The sequence below is a fragment of the Lepeophtheirus salmonis genome, chromosome 7, assembly GCF_016086655.4.
Source record: "Lepeophtheirus salmonis chromosome 7, UVic_Lsal_1.4, whole genome shotgun sequence".
In the NCBI taxonomy this organism is placed as follows: Eukaryota; Metazoa; Arthropoda; class Copepoda; order Siphonostomatoida; family Caligidae; genus Lepeophtheirus; species Lepeophtheirus salmonis.
The window spans coordinates 9678477-9703233 of NC_052137.2; the positions used below are offsets into that span (position 1 = coordinate 9678477).

General features: G+C 27.5%; 1 protein-coding gene across 2 annotated transcripts in view; it reads left to right on the forward strand.

Annotated features, from left to right (window-relative positions):
- Positions 1-24757, forward strand: part of LOC121121923 (putative receptor-type tyrosine-protein phosphatase mosPTP-1) — a 145217-nt gene that overhangs the window by 56332 nt on the left and 64128 nt on the right. The gene's annotated exons all lie outside the window — the stretch shown is intronic.

Consider the following 24757-nt stretch of genomic DNA (forward strand, 5'->3'; position numbering starts at 1 on the left):
AAACATAATTAAATATTGCTTAGCAATAACATAAGTGTTTAAAATTGTCTAAGTCCTCTTGAGTGTCAAATTAAATAAGCAAAAGTATATGTTGGTAATCTGCAAGATATAAGTTCTTTTATCAATGATTGCTCCAATTTTTGAAAATTTAAACACATCAGTGAGCAAAAAAAAAACTCAAAATTGCCAATATATAATAAATTTATAAGAAAAAAATTACACGAAGGCTTCGAAAAAATTTCCATCTCTAACTATTCTATTCTCATCGATTGTAAAATAAATATTAGTTTAACTTTGTACATGAATGATGAAATTGGGTTAAATTCATGTTTTGAAAGATTCGAAATTAAATACTACAGAATAATAAAATTATTTTTCGCACTCAAAGGAGTAACTACCGCTAGTGAGAAAAATTTGGCCTTCAAACGCCTATAAAGATTATGTTTAATCGTTGTTTATATACATATTTATAAGTTATATCGGACTTTGTCGCAAAATACTGACGGAAAATGATTTTTATTCAGGTACATATTCTATATTTAGATATGTTAACAACACAGAGGGCGCTTCAAATACTTTTTTCTGTTGAAAGAAGGGAAAGTTATTTCTTTAAATTTTAAGATTGAAATAATATTAGGTATATATTTCGATCATTATTTTTAAGTAGTTTATTTTTGAAACTTACCCTTATACTAAAATGTTTCAACAATAATTTGACAAAATTTCATGAAGATGACATTGACCATCTATGCAATATACTATCCCGAAAACCATACTATATATTAAAAAAAGCGAAAAGAAAAGTATTCATATTTCTTTTGACAAACTCTAATTAGTTCATGGCTGTCGAATGAATTTATGAAATATGGTTATCAAGAGAAAGGGTACCATCACCCAAATGTTAGTTATTGCCTTCATTTTTTCTTTTAATCGTTTTTTATACCTGTCTATATTAGTGAATATTGTATAAATATTAACAAAACTTAACAACTAATTTATTTCATCTGTTATGGATAGACTCCAATGAATGGATAAATTAAGGCGATATTTAGCAAATGACTCATTTGTAATATTGAACTAAATATAAGCTACATTATTTTACCTCCAAGACAACATAAAAAACATAAATTAATTTATGCAACATTTTTGAAGCTTTTGCAAAACTTTATTTTTATAAAACTTTTGCCTATAAAGCGATAAATTATAAGTTGAACTGTGAGGTCTGTTAAATGAACATAAAATGATTCTTTTTTAATAAGTAATTATCAAAACAATATATGTAGTATTGGCTCCAATACTAATTTATCTTTCACTTTTATGCATTTCTTTTATATTCTTTATTCATCAAACTACAAGTTATTACTGATTCTAAAAGATATTTATGAAGAAGGAAAACAATAAACAAAAAGAGAACAATAATAAAGGATAAACGGGTTAATGTGAAGATAGAAGTCATCCTCTCTATACCACCCTACATATACACTGTACATGGTTTGCCACAATTAGTTTAACAATCCCTTTAATGTAAAGGAACCTCAAATCCGGTTTGTAATGAAATTCAAATGGGTTTTACAGATAAATTTTTATCTTCAAATTGTCTGGGTTATCATTTTAATTTTTGGTTTATTTCTTTTTAACTTGGCCATTTTTCCCACGATTTTGATCACTACTTATTTATGCTCAGTTCCTTGAAAATGAAGAAAAATTTAAAAAATAAAAAGTTTATTAAATAAAATGGTTAATTTATTGGCCAATAAATTAACCGTTTTGTTTAATAAACTTTTTATTTTTTAAATAGCTACATAAACAAAAAATACAAAATAAGCCATTTACACGATAAATATAAAATGACATATTATATGATAGAATGTTTCAGGAGTACAAAAAAAGTTTTATCCATGAAATGTAAAATCAATGGAATAAGAAAAATTTTTATAAACCTGGAGGTGTATAATATCCCAGTTCACTAACGGAGGATTTAATCCAATACAGAAAATTAATGTGTTCACAACCCTTATAGAAAATTTTGTAACAAAATGAAACTGACTTAATATCATATAGGTAAATAAATAATCCAAATAATTTTAGCTCTGATATTTATAACTTTAATTTATTCCCTTTCAATAAATACTTTTTAGAAAGCTTTTAAAATTTATCATTATATATAAAAAAACAATTCCCTCACATTTATGCTTTATTTTTAAGTCATATTCAAGTGAAGAAATGATTTATATAAATATGTGTTATTTTTTTCATTTTGTTTTTTTTTGGATGGTATGAAAAAAGATTTATTATCCGTGCTTGATTCTACTTTCTGTTTATGTGTTCTTGTTGGTTTATACTCACTCAGAATACCAACTTTTTATATTATCCCGAAGTCTCAAAAGTATATAGCTACATATTTACTTATCAATTCTGATAGTCACGATATGATATGTAACCTGGATGAATGAGGTAGTTATTACTGATTTAAATCGTAAATTTTTTTGGCATATAAACAAAAACCAAAAACCTACACACTGAAAAATGTTTGAGAAGAGAGAAGCTTAGCTGTTCCACTCCGTATCAAGCATGAGTATAGCTATAAATTACTCTATTTTTGAACCTCAATTCTACTCTGAGTCTAATAATACTTAGACATATAACTTTCAAACAAGTCGTCTACATTAAACTCAAACATTTATGAGCATACACGCTCATTGTTACACTTTTTAAGAGGATGTGAAAAATCCAGTATTAAACAAATATCTGGGCAGTCTAGAAAATTTCTAATAGAGCGGTTATTTTACGTTCAGGAACATTGTCAGTTAAAATGAATGTGGGTAATTTGATTTTTCAGCAATTCATTGAAAGTGATTTGATTTTTAAGGATTTCATTATGATACAATTTCAATGTAAGCTATTAAATAATCCTGCACCCTTTCATCGAAATTTAAATTGTGTTCAGACAATCAAACTATTCTATGATAAGAAAATGTTTCGGGCTAAGTAAGTAAACTTAGGAAATGCTATATTTTATAAACTAACATAAAATAAACAATTTATTTAAAATTTTATTGATTGCCCCGGCGTTTAACATATTTTTTAGGGCATTTTGTTCAATGCTTGAGCAGTCTGGAAAATGCTTCAATTTTTCACATTGTCCGTAAAATAATTATATAACATACTTTTTTGTAAAATCTAGTCAAAATCGAAAAAAAAATATTCATTTCTATTTTCAACCATTAATGCCAAAGTGTGTATTTATAATGGACCGATGTTGCTCAATGGACAACATTCTCAGGAGAATTATTATGCTTGAAATCAATGTGTGTAGGTTCCATACTGCTAGAAAATGAAATATACTTAATATATATAGACTTCAAAGACAATTCATGGGTTCATATGCTGTATTTGTAACACTGTAATGTTTACTTATACTTAATTAGTGCATCTCGATCTGAACAACAAAAAAAAATGGAAAAATTTACCAAACTAATCCAAATTCTCTATAAAATGTTTGACAATTCCATCAACGATGACAATGTTCATCATTGCTGTACTTCTGAAGGGATTGTCTTTAGATGGAGTACTAAATATATTTTATTTAAAAGAAAAAAAATGTATGACGCTTATGAAGTCGACAATATGCTATGTATGTATGTATGTCAGATCGTGTACCATTTTCTTTGAAATAAAAGTATTAGATCTTCGATATATTAAAAGAGTGATGTTAAACTTTTTATAAAGGAATAATTGTGCAGTAGTATATATATGCATATATTATATGTATTGCTCAACTTCTCACAGTTCTTTAAATATAGATTTATACTCAATGTGTCAAAGTGAATTTAAAAAATAATTAAAGTTTGGTAAGTCAAATAGCTGGTATTAAAAAAAATTGTTATGAGAGGTACAAACACACATATATTGGTGTATAACTTGAAATTTTATGTGTCAAATAGTTTATAACCCAAGAACTAAAGAAAGGAACTAAAAATGAAAATATTCGGTGAAAAACTTTATGAAATACATTTATAGTATATAACACCAACACATATTTAAGAAAAAAAATGCATATATACAGCTTTGAAGTTCAACCCCTTTAGAAAATTTATGAGACAGTCACAACAGGGAGGGATTTATGAATTTATATAAATGGAATTCAATTCAATTTATTAAAAAGTAAATAAAAATACTAGATGATTATTCTTGAAAAAAGAAGAAGTTATAAACGGACCTTAATTCAAACTAAACATCTTTGTTGCTATTATTTTTTAATTGTTTTTAATTTTTTTATGTAGAAACTTGTAAAAATTTAATACTACTTAAAATATTTCTTTTTAATAAATTAACGTTCTAACATAATGAATATTCCTAAAATTATTTTATAAAAAACAATTTTTTCCCCTATAGTATTCTTTTTGTGTTTTAGTTCAAGAATTTGAGAACTTATGCTATTGTTAAAACAAATTTTATAAAATCCCCAGGATTACATCACTGACAAAAGAATTTACACTGTTATTTTTTTCAGCTCGATATGTTTTTGCCCCCTCCTTATCAGTGTTCTTATCGTTGATTGGTTTGATTTGAATAAGCTCGTGTAAACCAGTGAACAATTCAGAGCAATTGATGAAATTAATTCCATATATTGGAAGAATTGGCAAGCTAACAACTGATTTTGGGCTTCTTTTTTGTTTCTATTCTAAGGAAATGTAGCGTGACATGGACCTAAATATATTTGGAATAAATACAATATTTTTCCTTTTTCCAAATCAGTCATTTTCTTTTATTATATAAAATATTTGAACAGAGTGAAAAAGGGCCCAAATATATTGCGTTTAACATTTTTAAAATATGTCAACATCCAAATTTCAAAAAGAAATTATTCTTCCTAACAATTTTTTAACATTTTTTTTACAATCAAAATTCAATCACAAAAGTTATTTTTGACTAAAACTTTAATGTTAGCAGTTGTTTTTGATAAAAATTTTAATTTTTATAGATTTAAATAAAAAACAAATTATTTTACATTCTAATTTTTAAAATTGTTTATATACAATGAATTACGAACAAAAAATGTATTTAATAATTTTCATTGCGACACAGACACACACAAAAAAAAAAGATATGTTTTTGTCACGTACACTTTATTATTAGTATTATTTCCATTTATTTAAAAACATTTAGCCCCTGTATTCATACATATTGTATATTTCAAAAATAATAATAATAACTAATATGTTAATGCTAGTACCAGTTATTTTGAAAAGGGATTTTAAACAAATTATATTTATAATTCTTAGCTGTCAGTATGTAGTATAAATACGTTAACGCTTTTAACAGAAGGAAAGATATAAAAAAACATGAGTAAATATTGAAAAGGTTTTTTTTTTACTATTTACTTTGTATTTCCAACATTTCTTGACTTTTGAAGATTTTGATTTTTTCCTCTCATCGTCATTCTATATATTCCTGGTGTTTTTCATCATTAATAAATGTATGTATGTAGTATGCATGTTTTAGAAACAGAAAAAAATAAATATCTAAAAAGCATACTCGAAGATTGATGCCTCAGTGAGTATGTTAAATTAATTTCTCTTCAAATCCTATAAATATATATTTAATGTTGTAAAAATCGCATTTTGATATAGTTATATATGCGTGTGTATAAACGTGTTGACAAGAGAACTCATTTAAGAGAAGTGGAGTATTAACATAAAAACAATCTTGAACAAAAATTAAGTAAAGGAGAAAGTCCCATATTAATTTTTTATTTTATATAGAAAGCTGGGCCCAAAACTTGGAGGAACATTTAATTATGATTTTATGCCCATTATTTTTAATTATATGCTTTCATTACACAATTAAACGATAGCTAAGATAAAAATAATCAAGTGATATTTTATCCCCTGTTTCTACGAGTAAAAATATCGGAGCAACAACAAAAAAGTAACGCGGTACAATCACTAGTGCCCAGTATCAGTACCAAAAGGCTGCTAGGACTGCTGACATCTCCCTACGTCTGCTTACTACATCAAGAAGTGCATTTGGGATGGTAATGATGTTGAAATGTGTTATCAATATAAAATAACCAAAACTAAACTTCCGCAGCAACAATATGGCTTAATTCTGGCCTGCCTCTATATGGCATTCCCCAGCTCTGACATCAACCCAATGACCTTTTCAGTTTTTAAGCGTGTATTTAGGACTAAAGAATAGAATCCTATCCAGTGCAGTGTTGATCTGGTCCAGTTTAGTCCTGCATATCAGTCCTAAAACTTATATAGATCTGTCCTGGATGACATCACTCAACTTTATTTCTTCATTATTTCATCAGTTCTAGGACTGACAGTCCGAAAGACTGCCTCCAAGGATAATAGAACCGATCCTAAGTCTGTACTGGACCAAATACATCAGGACAGACACAACAGATATAATATCTATCCTCATCTAATTTATCTATCAACACAAAAGGCCACCCCTTACAAATAAATGGTTAAAAATTGTTTTATATTGATTATATTTTACACAAATGAGATTGCATCATAATTGATTATTTTTTATCATAAGTGATGAAGCAATTTCCTTGATTAAATGGATATATATATATTTGGAAGTAAAATAAAGCAATTTATATTTTTGGATATAGATACTTTATGGATTTCCTTGTTTTTACCGTTACTTAGATTATGTATTGCTTGTGCATGTTTCATACAAAGATATTTCTACATACATACTTTATTAGATATTGATTTCAAATTTAGACTTTGTGCGCTGTAATTTTCTCTTTGTTTCGTTTTTACTTTATTAAAGTATATTACTTATTTTTTGATTTATATCCCTTTATATTTTTTTATTAGGAAAAATACATACATATATGTATATCAGAAAAACTATATTGAATTATAATACATATGTACCTATGTATTGTATATATATATATTCTACATATCTAAATCAAGGATTTACTTATAGTGTGAGTAAAAGGAAGATGTATAGTGACTGATACCCGTAAACATAAATGCTTTTTGTATTTTACTTCAAATCAAAAGAATTAAATTATGATTTGTTTTTATACTGTAACCTTAACTAAGATCTAGACCAATGGTGCTCAACCTGTGCGTCGTAACACCAATATCATGGAGTCTTTAGTTGATTTTGAGTCGAATGTGTATATTATATAGACCAGAGTGAAAAATATATTAACCCATAAAGAACGAAAGTTTAAAAAAAACCCCGATTTTGAAAACCTCCGTCTAATGAAATGATATTTTTTTTAATGAAAAATGGATCTATAGGTCTCAAAATTAGTAAATCCATTTTCTAAGTAGTATGACAAAAAAGTTATGACTGAGAAAGAATTATAGGGGAGAATCTTAATTTGTTGAATTAAATCTTAAAGCCTTCGTTTTTAAATGAAAAATGGATTTACGAATCTCAAAATTTATCTTCAAATATATCGCATTAAATTAAAAAAAAAAATATGTCGTTATACTTTGTTCAAAATGTGAGGCACGTCATTTTTGAACTTGCTCAAAAGAATAAATATTTATTCTAAAAGTACTTTATATCTAAAACATATATAAATAAGCTATTAATTAATCATGAGCATTTTTGGCAAAAACTAAATTTCAAACAAATTAAATAGTAACAGAGATATTTAATATTTAAACTGGTTCATATATAGAAAAATCTACAAATCGGTATGACAGTTATATTAATTAACACCATGAAACTAAATATAACTGTTCCCTTAATTACTCAACAAAAATTCTAATCCAGTATTGAGCATGTTTAATTTTTGATTACTCCTTGCACCAGTGTTTCCAAATTAACCGAGTTTTATTCAGATTTAGCCAAATTTGGTGGCATCTAGCAGATTTTTTTGATTTTTGATTTATTTAGTAGTTATATTTTTTCCAAAAACATTGAGAATACCGTATAAAATAGGGTCCAGCCTGCTGGGTGGAAGTCGATGAGGTTTTAGGAGATGCCACTATTAACTAAAAAGGGTCAAAAACTCCATATGAATCGTAAGAGGATTCTTCTTAATTATCTCAAACATTATATCAACTGAGTGATTTTCGTCTCCGATGAATAATTTAAGGAATTACTTAACAAATAAATAAAATATAAGTAATTATCGCAATATATAGCAGTTTTTGTACAAAAAATGAGCGTTCATTTAAAAATGGGGGTCATTTCCTAATTGCTTGTTCTAAAATTGTCTGTTATGTTTGAAAGATTGGGACCCACAGATCGATACTTTTTGTAAAAAGTTTTTTTTGTTATAAAGTGCAAATAACAAATCTATATTAAGACATTTATCTTTCATTGAACAGCTCAAGAAAATCGAAGGACTTGTTCAAATAAGTGACTGTTGACTATGCCCAACATTTGGAAAAATACCATTTTAAGAACCAGTTTAAAGTCGTCATATATTTTCCCCCATCAAAAAAATTCTGTTATTAGTTAGCAACTTCTCGATTCAAACTCCAGTGTTAATAACGTGATTGAATCATGGCATTAACTGCCCTGAATGCCTTTTCTAACTTTCCATTGATTGACACACATAAAAAAATACAAATACTATATAATTTGTGTTTATTGAATTCACTTAAATTTTAAGTAAAACAAACTTAATCTAAAGAAGCACTTTGATAAAATTATATTCAATAATGAAAAAAAAAAATACTTTAATTGTTTTTTTCATTGATTACCTCAAATGATTTATAATAAGGCTAATATAATTGTGCAATTATATTATTTACAATATTTTTTTAGGCCCACTAGACCCTGAAATGTAAGTACAGAGGGTTAACAAATCTTGCAAGTAAATGTTACTTACTTTGATATAATTTACTATTATAGGTCCTGCTATATTTCTAGGTAAAAGGTCACAAAAAAGCTTGTCAGGGCAAGCAAATGGACTCTTCTGCTTGACGGCTTACACCTAAAAAAAAATTTTATTCCCTATGGATTATTTTGAAATATAATGATAGTTTGCTACGAAGGAACTTCAATGGGGAATACTTTACATTAACCATTCATTATCACTAGGTACAAAAAAATATATGTTTGTAGATCTGTGATAAAAAAATTGCACTTCCATGTATATACACCTCCACCCATACACGTACATATATATTTTCAGGTATTATTTAATGAAAAATGCACTTTGAGTGCATCCGTCTTTTACTTTGAGGAAAAAATTTAAAGGAGAAAGTAGACAAATTAGTTTTTGTTATTTTTCCGTTGCATAATCTTTATTTATTTTTAATCAAAAAAGGTGTCAAATTCGATGCTAATACTGAACAAAAAACATTGAATATTATTTTACTGTAAACACCAAATAATATGTAAATTAATAAAATATGGAATGAATAAGTTCATTGCTAAAAATACTTTCTTAACAGTGCAAAAAAAATATTCTAATTTTAGCAAGAGCTAATTATTCATTTTTTCAAAAAGCTATATGTTTCAAAAACGTAGTTCACAAAGAAATAAAAATCTTAAACATTTGTAGTCTTCAACTCACATAAAAAGCTTTTCGATGCAAATAATAATTTTATAACAAATTTATTCAAGCTACATAAAGTTTTTGAAACATTAATTTATGATTAAAAATACGAATTTAAAATTTTATTAATTATTCAAAAAGAAGAACAGAAAATTTAAAATTGATGACAACAATGCTTAGGCATAGAATGTAGCCATAAGTTTATAAAAATACATTTCTTTAGGTTCCATTATAAAAAAAAACAACAACAAGAATATGATCATTAAAATATCCCAATTTAGTATTGCAATGTGCATTAAAAGTTCAAATATAGGAAATAAATTTAAACTATCTTCAGCATTCTTTTAGTTAAAACAGTGATTCTGAACTTTGTCTCTTTGGAGCACAAAAGCACCGGGGTCATTCAGATTTAAAATAAAAAATCTGAAAAAATATATACTCTGAAAATAAAAGCCATCAAAGCTCCCACAAAGCGTTTTATCTATTGAATAGGTCATTCATTATTTTTTAAATTCTAGAATCAAATAATTAGATGCTCCCCTCCCCCTAAAAAAACCAAAAAACTATTAGAGGCTCTGCCTTAAAGAAAAAATAAAGAATCCTTGATCTACGCAATCTTTTTTCTAATGTTATATACATTTGTAAATATGTAATAGACAAAAAAATATTCAAAGTAGTAAAGAATCGCCATAGCACATGGAAAAACTGCTCAAGAGAAATTTTTCTCTTAAATTCAGTGTGCGTAGGTTCGCACCCAGGAGATTTCTAGAGAAGAAAATGTACTTAATAAACTTCACACAAGATTCTTAGGTTAGTTGAAGTTATTGTAATACTATCATGTTAACTTATACTTCATCAGTGCAACTCCATTTCACAAATTAATGGAACATCTAAAAAAAAAGTAATACAAACATTTTCTTTTCTTTTTAACTGAGACTCTATTTTTCTCTACTGTGTTGAGTTGGATGAAATAATATACATTTACGCTGTGCGTGTAATATGAGCAAACTTGAATCATTACTCAAATCAACCCATGAACATGTTTTTACTTGATCTTTTGACGGTTTATGTACGTACATTAATGATCCTTTTATAAATGATACTTTTTAAAATAATTTAAAACTTTTGTTTCAATGGTTTTTACGATTTTTTTAAAAATAATAAGGTCCAATTTTCTTCTTCATTAAGTAAATGACTAATAATTAGGCTTAGATATGTATTTCATCCACGGAAATGTAAATTACCTTCATTATAGGATTATGCAGTTTTGTGTTAGATATTTTTTCATCAAAGTTTTTTATATCATCTCCTCTATCCTTTTTGCAATTTTCTATTTAGCCAAATTATGCACTCTTTGAAAAGAGAAAAATAAAAAGTTACATTTGATGTAATTTTAAGTATATCATATTTTTTTTTGTGGTGACAAAAAATTCATGGATCTACATTTTTTTATTATGTAATAATGGGTCTTACTTTTTTTTTCTTAAAAAATAGGGGAAAAAATCATTATATTTTATGATATCCCACTATATTTTTTTCTTTTTATATTTTTCTTTAAGACAGAATAGAGATTACTAATTTCACGCCAAAAACTTTATATATTATAAATGTACTCACATTAGTTTATTCATTTTGTGCTTGTATGTTATTCCTCAACCAAAGGAGGGACATAAATTATTTGTAGGTACAATTATATTAGTTATGTTTCCCTAGCACGTACGTACACAGACAGTGTTTTGCCGGTCCTTATCTCTCTATTAGTAAACTATTTTTGTAACCCAGTTAGTGAATTGGGTAAAAAATAAAGCCAAAAAACACGGGGTCAACGTGATAAACAATTATGTTAAACAATTATGATTATTACGGGAATTAAATTTTATATATATTGTTTTTATTTATTCGATACATTTTACAATTATAAATATCAACTAAAATGCTAAAAATACTTGTATTAATATAAAACTTCAATAAATAAATTTTTATTTTAAAATAATCTAAACAGCATTAATATGGAGTTTTAACAAGAAATAATGTGTTTTTCTTATTTAAAAAAAATCAAATAAAGTCTTAATTTTTTTGAGGAAATTAAATTATTATACATCAGTTTTTATTCAGTTGTATGTGCTATACAATATCATAATTACATTGTCATACGACTAAGTCCTCACATTGAAAAAAGGGACAATCCAAAAAATCTAAAACAAAGAAACGGCTTTTGAAAAAAGATCAAAATAAAAAATTATTGCATATATTCTGATTTAATATTTTAGCAGCATATTGAAAAGTATAAGCAGTAAAATTTAGATTGAAATGAATAAGAATTTTTTTATAAGTCTTGGGATGTATAATACCATAGTTGACGAACGAAGATTATTTAGGACTGAAAACTGCAGTTCGACTAGTTCAGTTCTGTATATCTTAATACAAAAAACTGATCATGTTTTGTGCAACACTCAACTTTATTGCTTCTTTTTTAATCAGTTCTGTTACAGGCACTCCCCAGGGAGCGATAGGACATATCCTAATACAAGACTGTACCAAATATATAAAGACTGATATAAAAATATATATATTATAAACAAATTAAAAATCTTAAATAATCTTCGATAAAATATGATTTTTACAAGTTTTTATTGTATTTTCCCTAAATGATTTTACGCTTATTAAGACTCGACGAATCTGGATATTTGAAAGAATGATATCCATTACGTTAAGTTTAAAAACTAATACAAAAATCTGAATATGTATTTCCTTGAAATTAATATTTGAGATCCCAACACAAATAAATGATCACTTCAGCCACTATATAACTTTCTTCACGACTGTACCAAGCCAATCATCACCTGCCTAATATTTTGAAAAATTACATTAAAAAGTTATTAATCAGATATTTTTCCAATCGAGGATTGTGTTTTATTTTATTCAAGTTTGTTTTGACCACTTGGTTGTTCTAAATATAAGTTAAATGTATGAAATAAAATAGATTTCTAGTACCTGAAGAATAAATTAAGGTATTCTCTGTTGGGTTAGATAAAAACTAAGAACGTATAAAAACATTCTTTGGAACCACAAAAACTAGTCAATTTCATAATCTATATAAATAAAGCAAAGCTGTCTGTCGTTTTATTTAAGGTGTACTTATATTAACAATGAACTTGTGTAGCTAAAAGGAGATTACATTTAAGTATTGATTTACTACGTGTACCAATAGGCATTGCAAAGTTCTCAAGGCGTCAAATTGGCTCATTGTTCTTACAATGAGAAGAGAAAATAACATTAATGTCGAGACCATTATAGCAAAGACTCCCACGATAGTTTATGTGATAAAAAAAATAATTACATATATTCTGATTTAATAATTTATTAGTATACTGAAAAGTATTGATGAAGTTTGTTGGACTGTGGGTCGCTTTATTTAAGGATGACTTATTTTTAACAATGAACTTGTGAAGCTAAAAGAGATTACATTTAAATATTGATAAACTATATGTACCGATAGGTTTGGCATAAGTCTCAAGGCGTCAAATTGGATCATTGTTCAATAAGAGGAGAAAATGATATTAATTTGTAGAATATTATAACATAGATAATTTATGCATGTAGACCAAAAAGGACTCCTCGTTTTACAGGTCTGAACATAGCAATTGTGAGTTATATGGACTATATAGACTTTTAAACTGTACAAATTTTTATTTTATAAAGGGTACATCTACGGTCTACCTCATCTTTTCATAATTTTAAATCTTTCATGTGTTTTTAAATGAGTAGAGAAAACTCCGGGTTTATTTTTGTAATTTAAAATAATCTTTTACAAGTTGAAAAAATAAAGATTAATTATATATTTTTATAAGAAAGTGTGAATAAAGTAAACTAATTAAAAAAAAGTGCTCTTAAAAACGGAGGATAACTCTGAGGATTTCTGGGGAAGTTATCATCGATATTCACATAGCAAAGTTTTATGTTAATTGACTACTAATAATTACCACTAGGTTATTAAAAACTCAGAAACTAACCAAGACAATCCACAGAAATCGTTTACAGGAATTACAAGATAAATTAATAGTTTTAATAAAAAGTAAAGCACATATGATTAGTACAAAAGATTACAAATATTTTCAGTCTCTTAAGGGGACAAAAACTCCAAGGAAGAAGTAGAAGTTTAGTATGGAAAATTTGTGCCGAGATTATAATTAATGTATTTACTCAGAAAATTGTCAAATTTTACTTTTCCCAATAATATATTTTATTATGAAAATATATTGTAGGAGCTAATAATACATGGATTTAGACTATTTTATTGCTTTAAAACTTATTAATGTACAAATTAAATAACTTTCTAATTTTATAACTTATTAGAAATGAGTGGCAGGTTTTGTGTGTGTAAATAAATGCTCGTATAAATATTTATGTAGTTACTTAAATGGCCATGTTCAAATATCAGAATATTATTTGGAGCTGTTCATCTCCATATTTTGTATTTTGGTCACGTACATAATAAGATTTTTATTTTATTCTATCACTCTTTTTGCTGATAAACGTAGAAAAAAATCAGCATAAATGATAAAATGACCTTAGCTTTATTATTTGATATAAATGAGTAATTCTACTTATGATAATACAATTTTCTTAAGTTAAATGACCTCAAACATAAGATAGAATTCCTTCTTTTTGCACAAAGTTTTTTTTAATTGAAACAAATGTCCTCGTAATATTAACCTTAACAGTCAACCTATAAATGTCTAATGTAGATAAATTATAGACATTTGGCATTAATATGCTCTTGTAACCTTGTATGTAAAAAAATCTTTACCCAAAAAATATCATATACATACATACATAAAAAATTGCAGGTAATATAATGCAATAAATCATTGAATAATGAGGAAATTACCTAGTAATATATTATACTAGGGTAGTGTTTATATTATTAGATTCTTGAGGCGGAAAAATTTATGCAAGTGCGTTAATTTGATCGCACAATTAGTTCTCAAATAAATGTGTGCAACAACACCCATTTAGGAGATGGGTGTCATATTTCGTGTATATTTAAGAATTTGCCATATATGTGCATACAAAATATTTATGCATTTATTTTGATTAAATTAATTCATAATATGCAATTTACAAGGATTTATATAAATAAATAAAAAAAGAGTATTCATTAAGTATAATGACATCATATTTAGTTTTTTCTTTTTTGCATAAATATGGGAAAACCATAATATGTACATACATTTAAGAAGCGAAATGACCTCTATACTAGATGCTTTAATAGGATCAATTTTTAACAAGAAAGCTAATTTAAAGTCAATAGTATATCGAATGTAATAAAATCTTTTTTTCCCTATACATAGAATGAAAGCCATATAATTTGCCTAGATATATGCTTTTTATTTTGTATGTACATGCATAAGTAATTAGTACAAATATCATGTATATTAAATCCTTATGCATTACCAATGAAATATTTTATTCTATTTCGAACATGACAAATTGCTCTGTTGGATTTATAATTGATAAATCCATGTATATCATAACTATTCATGGAAAGATTTATCCGCCGCAAAAAATAAAATTAATAAATCAAACACTTTATTCAATGGAAGCATATTTAGGATAATATATGTATATAATAAAGTTGTTATACTCTAGACAAATAAAAAAATATCATTGACAAATTGGCGAACAAAATCAGTTGGAACCCTATTGAATAGGTCAAAAGATTGTTGCAAAAGCATTTACCCATTTACTTTTGATCAGCATTCTGCAAATGTGGTACTCATCTTATGCAGAGTTTTCGCTTCCATAATTCTTTGTTCAAGATGTTTTATACCCTTTCTTCGAATATCCTTACAACCTCAGCTATTCAGCTATTTAATTCGTCCTTGACGATGTCATGCAATTTTTAGATGGTTTCAGCTGTGATTGGATTTTTTGGACTTCCTTTATGCGGGTCATCTTCGAGGGAAGTGCAACCACATTGAAGTTCAGCTACCCATATTTTGAAAGTAATACTGCCCTTGTCTGTCAATACAATACATATTACTTTCATCAAATTTTAAAGGAGAGTAAAAAACATTGAAGGATGGGCAGCAAACGTGGAATGTTAATTTTATTATTAATATGGTAGGTTTAGTGATTATTTTTCGACATTCTGGTCAGCCATTCTTTGTGAGTAAACAAACTAAAATAAAAAAATTTATAATCTCGTCATCATGAGTGAGAAAAAAGTCAAAATAGCAGCAGATCTCCTAGATGCTGAAGTGGAGGGTACAATTCAAAGAGGCATCCCAATTTACTATGCAGCTTGGAGTAGAATATCAAAGAAAACCCCACCAAATAACTTTTCTGTGGCTGTTACAACTATCAGGAGGGCTGTGGAAGGGGATTGCACAAGAGGACCCCATGCCACATTATGACAGAGGTCATAAATGCCAAGAGGTTCAACTGGTAAAAAAGCAAAGATATATGGCCCCTTCCTTGCCAGATTTGAAGCCACAAGACTTTGTTGTTTGGGTTACTTTTGAGAGATAACTCAACATAACTCCACATACAAAATGTAGACTCACTGAAGGCCGCCATAGGGCCTGCCCGGGACAACTTGTCTAAAGTGTTTGTAATCTACTTCAGTAAGGCCTTACTACGACGAGTAAAGGCTGTGATTGATGATAAAGTTACCCATATTGAGCCAACAACTTTGTAAAGGGATTTTGTTAGGCTTTGTTATTATTATTATTTTTTTTGTGCTTTTTTTAAAAACGAAAAATAATTTAAGTTTTTTTAAAGCATTCGAGTCCATGTTCTACTGGCCAACCCAGTTTTTAATTTTTAATAAATTGATGGTCATATTGTATTTATTATTAAATCGGTGAGGTCTGGGAGAATTCTGCTGTTAAAAATCATATATATACAATGATTATGTTCCAAAATATTTTTCAAAATTAGAGAACTTCCAAAAAAATATCTAATTTTTGCCAAAAACTGAAATGAAAATCTTAAAGAGACATTGTTTTTCTAAACATGAGCCGTATAGACCGTTCTCACTCTGTGGAGCGTAATGTAATCTTTTTCAAAGCAATGGTAGTTATTTACAAAACTTTCGGACTATATACGAAGAATCAGATTAACCTCACATCAAAATTAGTCAACGTCAAATTTTGTATGGTATATTCAAAACGCTGTTTGTATAATTAAAATTACAACTAACGACATCAATAGCTCATGGAAAAAACGATTAAGAACGAAGTTTTAACTGGAAACCATCAGGACATATTATATTTTTTTGGACGTTATTTGTGACATTCATTTAATTTAAAGGTACATCATGACACTATACAACTATAACGATATAAAAGATAACATATTGTTCAAGCAATCAAAAAAGGTTAAAAATCATATTTAACTTTTTTGTATTGATGGGACACTGGTAATACTAGTATTTTCATTTATACGTCCTTGCATTATTTTTCATTATATTTCAGGTGTTTTTGAATTATTAGAAAGAGTTATAGTAGATCTCTAAAATTTATCATAGGACTTTTATATTCGTCCTATATCAGCCTTGAAACTATATAATTTTTTTAAATTCAATAATTTAACATTCTGCATATCACATGCCTTTCATGTATGGATAATTTAAATATTTATTGATTGTTTAATATTTGTGTAGTATAAGGAATAGTTGTTAAAATCTTTGCTATGTTTTCATGAAAAATGGAACTGTTAGGGAAATTTAAAATTGTTGGGACACTGGTGTCCCTCTGGGTTTTAAATGTAATTTATCACATGAAAGTACTCTTTATTAGTGGGCAGATTAGTAAGTAATACATGTACATACTAATATTTTTATAAATACTTTATTATTGAATGTAAAGTTGTTCATACATGGAAAAAAACCAAAGAATAGGATATTTTTAGACATTTTAGCAGCACTATTAGTAACCAAATATATAGTATTTTAGACGAAGTAGAGAGTGCTGATGAAGAAAACATTGACAATTCATTATATGATTCTAATACTTATGTTATAACTGATGAAGTGGTCACCACAGAAACAAATGCCAAAGATGCAGAAGACTCCTGAAGCCAATGTTCACGTTGCTATTATGATACTTGGAAATTTTCACTCCGATAAGAATCTCAAAGAAGATTAAAGTGATAAAACATATAAATTAAGACCCAATGATAGTCTATCTGAACGGAAAGTTCTCAAAATTTTTGTCGTACAATTGTTAAGCTCTACAACAAAGGCATGGGGGATTCGATCTCATGGATCAAAGAACTGCTTTATGAAACTAAGATTCAGTCATCAACACCATTTTATCTAAGAATCTTCTTCGATTTTCTAGATATAGTATGCTATATAGTTTATAACATTAAATATACAAATAAATAATCGTACCTTTACTTCAAAGTTATAATTGACAAGAGTCTGATTAAATATTATTCAGGGCTTAAGAGGTCAATCCAATCGTTTAGACCAACAAAAAGAAAAAAAATATTATAATTATCAAACTACAAGTATTCCAGAAAAAATGGTGTGTCGTCTCAAATATTCTGCATAAAAGGTATTTTTCTTGTTTGTCCATATAAAATTTGAACTCCACATCATGATTTCCTGTAAGTTTTCTATTTATGAACCATTTTTCTGCAGACAGGACAAAACTTATTATCAAACAGATATTGTAAAGAGACCAGATTAGATCATTCATATTTTATAGAATGTACAAACTGAATCGTAGTACTAATACGTACGTGGTCTAAATAAAAGTGCATATACACCCACAATACACTTCCAAAGTGTCATTTACATAAAAGAAATATGAAAATGGTTCAAAGTTATTTTTTACATTTTATAAACATATAAATGATGTTAAACAAAAAGGCAGGATTTATCAGATTTATAACAATTCACATAAATAAACATTGCTTTTTCTTTTGTTTCTTGTTTTTTCGCACACATAGTGCTAATTATACAAAAGTACAAACAGCAAGCTCAATAAATTATAATAATTTCTGTTTATCCTGTTTGTATGTTTTTCAAGCTGGAAAATGTAATTTATTTGTGCATATTCTTCAAAATGTTATCAAACTTTACATAAATAGATAGGCACTGTGAGAGTTAACCTTTCACAGTAACAGTAACTGTGTTTATTAATAATTGTTCATATATATATATATATATATGTATGGAAACATTTAAATCGAGGTAGTTAAACAATTTATTTTGTTACCCTCAAACAGGATGAGGAATAAGTACGCAAAAATAAATTTTAGTTTATAAATTCAATATTAATTTATAAATTGTCAAAAACTTTTGTCAAAATGGAATAAAAATTTATTTAAAAAAACTTTTGTTCGAAATTGGCCAGATTATATTGCAGAGACGAATAGGGACTTGGACGGAGGTAGCATGGACACTATTGTCAGAGATATTTGTCCAATACTCGATGAGGGCAAGCCTCAGAGTGTCCTTAGTGGGGGGTTCATAAAACCAGCCTTGGCTTGAAAGATAGATCACTTATAAAAGTCGATGGGATTCCTATCAGGGCTGTAGGAGACCACTTATGATTTTTTCAGAAGCCCTTGAAATTTACTTTTCAATAATTTTTTGCCCTTTTGGCAGTCTGAGAGGGTGCCTCTCTAAGCTGAAGATATAAGGAAAATCAACATATGTGTTCTGAAGTAAGAGAAGGATTATGTCAACTTGCTGCTGGATATATACAGCCTTCTTAATGAAAATGAGTGGCATCTTCTTCTCATCCGACATAATAACATTCCAAACTATGACACTGGCCAGCTTTTGAAACTTGGTGATGATGCAGTTCTCTTCGGCCTCATCCCTCAGTTCACGGATTAACTCTGAGCCCTGTTCTGCCGACAAAATTCAGATCATACAAACTCACAACCTCCTCTGCATAACAATACCTTCCATTTACTATTAGGATCCTCAAATATGTTAATTCCCAAATATCGTAAAAAGGCAATACCTAACTCTAACTATAATAGTATATTCTTCACTTCACTTCCCCTGGCAAAGATTTGTCACATTATGAAAAGGTTGCAATTATTAAATTTCAGCCTTCCGCTGTCGCTGTCTCCAATTTGCATATGGAAAGATAAGGTATGACGTGCGGGCAAATTTATACAATGTATCCTTGCCTATCTCTTCACCGGCGTGTTGAGGGTGTTATTGCTTATGCAGGAGGGAATATTGAATAAGAAATATTGTAATTAAACATATCAAAATTGGTTTTGAGTTGTCTTTCTTGATTTCATGAAACACGTTTCACATAATTTAGTCATGTAAGTCGTAGTTCCCCACTCTGCAGATTCATACCCACCTAGGAAAATTTATCCTAATTCATTTTTTCATCTTTTGTGCATGAGACACAAAATTTATTTTCATTTGAACATTTCCATCACACTGTTGTGTGTTGTCCCTCCTTATCTTTTCTAATACTAATGTATTTATAATATAACAATGAATGTACCACTTTTTTTAAATGCAATTGAATGAAACTTAAATTTATATTTATTACATATTTTATTTATTGAGAAACCAGTCTGTATGTACGGCTGTAAAAGTCATCTTGAACTATAAGTACACATATGTACATACAATATACACTCATATATTTAAGTATATTGGTTTTAAATCTTTTTTATGTCGAATATATTCCTAAAAATATATAAAGATGTACATTTGAATTTATTTATTATATTGGTCGTGATACTGTAAATAAATCTATCTAGTGTGTAGTATGATAACATAAATCCTATTCCTAAATAATTACAGTATTTTATAATTCTACGTTCAAATCCATTTAAAAAAAATCAATATCAAAGTTTGAAAAATAATGTCATAATTAATTATCTTTAGCGTCCTACATATAGAAAACGATGTATACTTAAAATACTTTTCCTGTACTAAACATTTTTATGAACAAATTTTTATTGAATTTCACATTCGTTAATGTGAAATCCCATTTATTCCGAATAAATATATTCAAGTATTATGTGGTACATTCCAATGGAACAGATTTAAGCAATAAAATATTGGAAATTTTTATTATTTTATTATATTTTGTTGGCATTTTATTTTGAAAAAAAAAAGGAAAGGAATTATTATTGAGGCAGTCTGAAACTTCTACAAGGTTGCCAAAAGCATATGTAAACCTACCTATAAGTACTAGTAAGGTAGAGGGGCTGTATCGACATTATATGCAATTTATTCTTGAAAAAAAAGTAATTATGCTAAATTCAGCCTTTTTCAAAACATTGAACTCTAAAAAGTTTGGTCTGCACTAAAAATATAATAAAATCATGCGGATTCTCCTGATTGTCCAGAAATTTTTGTTAGATATCCTTACAATAATGGCAAAACTCACCGTTCCAGTAGTTACGTTTTGTATCCAGCTCCAAAAGTATGTCTCACAAAAGTTTCATTGTTACTTTTTTAGATTTGAATAAATGTATGCGAAATTCAATTAGTGGCGTAACATGGGAGAAAATATTGACTTTAATGATTTTGGAGCCCAATGTGTAATATTGTGTAATAATTGATGAAATATTTGTTGGAACTACGGTCTGAAAATATACATCCCTAATATTTATGGAATTATGCATTTTAAGAAAAAAATAAAGAAACGTTTTTTAATTCTGTATAAACCAATATTTAATTTTATAAAACAAAATTTGAGTTTAGCATAAATATTGCAAATTGTGTACCCTATAATAGTAGCTGTTTATAAAACCAATTAAGATTTTATACTAGCTGTATAATTAAAGTATCCATACTCATTATATGTACTAATTGATTTTCGGGTGTATATTAATAATTACATATAAATATAGTTTTGGTGGAAACTGAAAAAAATCTAATAGAATTGAAATATTTTTAATTATTAACGTTGAAATGTTTTTTAGTTAACGGGTTAATTTCATACAATAGGTACTGTAAAAATAGATTTATTATTTTTCATAGATTTTTTTATTTAATTTTTTCCATCAATGTTATTCTCCTTGGTAATTAAACAGTACTTACACGACTCGTCGATTACCATAATTGTATTTATAATTTCGACAATTCCTCTATATCTGTCAAATATTCACAATAGGTTTCCTTTGCATGGTAACTTTAAAAATAAAATCCTTCTCTTTAGAGAAAACTAATAATATAACTAAATATGCTATGGTTTGCTCATCTGGTACATAAGCCCCCAGAAATGTAACCATGTAGAATTTACGTCCAAATTCTTAAGAAATTGTTAAGGAAATGTATTTTTGATGATGATCCAGTTTTTAAGACTCAAATGAAGTTTGATGCTGTTGGAATGTACTCATATGGTTTGATGAAAAGTAGCTAAATAATAATGGCTTCTATATTCTTTTCGTAAAATTTACGACTCGACATTATTTAAGCTTAAATAAAGAATCATAGACCACTGGAACAGCTCTTTTTTACTTCTCTAGCAATATGTAGGCAAATAGGACTACGATATTGTCATCATTGTGGTTTTAGTTGTCACTGTCACAAGTCTCTGCACACATTTTTTTAGAAAGTGTGGAGGAGGGGCCATAACAGTCATTAAAAAAAACTCTCTATATATGATGATTGTAAATTCTCAAAAAGTGACCTTGCTAACCCGCTTATCCGACGAGGGCAGAGTATTGTACATAAGTACCGGACCTGAACCAAAACTCATATCAAAATTTTAAAGCCTAAATCAGACACACTATGACCCACGAACTGCACATCAATGAGCGTCTAACGAAACTCACTGACAATTGCATTCAAATGATTGAAGCTTATAATTGCGAATTAATAATGGAGTTAAACATGGATTAGGGCCGTTTTTTAATAATAGCACTCCACTGCAAGGGATTTGGTCGTACTGTAAGGTATGACTGTCTAAAAATAATACTCATAGGAAATAAAAAATAATTCACTGTAGAAGCTACATATAAGGAAACGGCCTAACCTGTCATCCCTGATAAATATACTATAAGCTCATAGTTATTTTTGAGGATGAATTATGGAAACGTCACATTTATTGTATTAACGTTGATAGTTCGTAGTTATCTTTGCTTCTATGTATAAACAAGACTTTATTACATTATCAGTATATATATTTTTTTTTTGGCAATGACACAAGTAACCATAAATATTATCGTTTTAGTCAAGTCTTCAATATACGCGATCATAATATAAATTGTAAATATTAATATTGTTTGATTTTTAATCTATAGTATACTATATGCACATACATAAAAAATGGTTGTGTTTTTTTTCACGTGAAATCCATGTATTTATAAGGGAAAGTGTATGTTGTAACATATGACCAAATAACACAATGAACATGATATGATGAATATTGCTAAGATAAAATCATGATAGATTTTTATCTTTGCAATTTACGATTCAATTGATTCATTTATTAATCTATTTATTATGTAATATAATTGTATGGATCTCATCAATCTTTAATTAATTCCCTCACCCAAATTTCTTACTAATCATTTTTCCTTATTTCACGATGTACGAACAACTAGCTCGGAAAGCAATTATAGATTTTATATGTGAGATTAATGGGTAAGAAAGATAAAGTTTTTTTTCTCCAATTATTGTTATTATTATTTTCTAAGTTTTTACAGTTAAATTAATTATGGAATTGATTTTTATTATTAATGCATGAGAGAAAATCAAACCTTTAATTGGATTCACACAACCAAGATAAATGGTTCCTATAAGAGTAGAGACAGAAACTAATATTACATATACACATATTTGTTAGGAATATCATATATTTTTCAAAAGCGTTCAATTTTTTTTTTTTTTGTTCAGTGTCCATCTTGAGCTTGATTTAAGTCTCAAAAGGACACATGACAATGTATAAAGCACATACATATAAAAAAAATCATTTGGCTATCGCAAAAAAATGGCTGACTTCAATCCTGTCAATATTTTGTTTTTCCTACATGTATGATGACTTCCAAAAATTGTTTATTTATACAAAAATACCAATCATACTTTCATATAGACCACTGTAATATTCTAAACTATAACATATAAGAAAAGAACTTTCAATTTCTCTCTTTTTCAACCCCAACCCGGTAATTTTCCTCCCTTTTGTTCGTTGTGGTATAAACTTGATTTACTGATTCGATGCCAATTAATTTCACTTATTTTCTATGAACAGTACAAAATTTATGTATCTGATAAACAAATACCTAATTATGCGTCGTTATTTGTAACAGTCATGAACATACATATATTTACATACAACACACATACCTATTAATAGTTTTTAGACTTTTTCGCTATAGAAAAGCTACGAATGTATGTATGTCCATATATGTAATCACAAAAACCTACATTAAAAGAAACCTTTTGTCTAATTAGTTTAATGAATACAAACACACACAAATAATAATAATCCTTCAAGGTAATTTTTTTTTCTTACAAAAACAGGGAAATGTAGATAAGAGATAAAAGGATAGATAGTGAAAGAATAGATTAACCAAGGGATGAGTTACTTATTTTTAGGTACCTTGGACAAATTAAAGGTATTTCTACATATTTAATAAATGAAAGCTTTTCATTTCATACTATATAGATTCAATTAATAGCTACATTTAGGGGTGATGAAAAAAGGCAATGATTAATCTATAATTAGCTGTTATAAAACAGGTTTAAAATAATATACATTTATTTTCCTCCATTTTTTTTAAATTATGAACAAATTTCTGTTAGTAACATTCATTTCTATAAAAGGCTACAAAAAGTACAAAATTCTTTATTTCAAGTGTTTTGGTTCTAGGAAAAATTATAATGCACAGCCTTTCATCTTTAAGAGTAAAAAGGGCCGAATCTAAAGTGTATGTAACTGATCTTTAATTTTGAAAAAGGAATGTCTCTAGAGAACTTATTTCTTGAAAAATATTGATTTTCTAAGCAAAATCATAGTGGTGATAAATTTATAATTTATTTTGATTGTCATACTTTATTTATATCAATATTTTAGTTGATTTAAGAATAAACAAAGAGTGTAAAATTCTTTCAAATAAATAGAAAATGTTTAAACTTCTGAAAAGGTCTTTATACATTTTTCTGTGGAAGTATGTAATAACTCTAAAAATCTTTACAACCTTTAAAAATCTTTACAACCTTTGTAAGAAAGTTTCTAGATATTATAGAGTAATGCTTATTCAAAGAAAATAATGAAAATTTCGAAATTTTCAATTAATCATTCG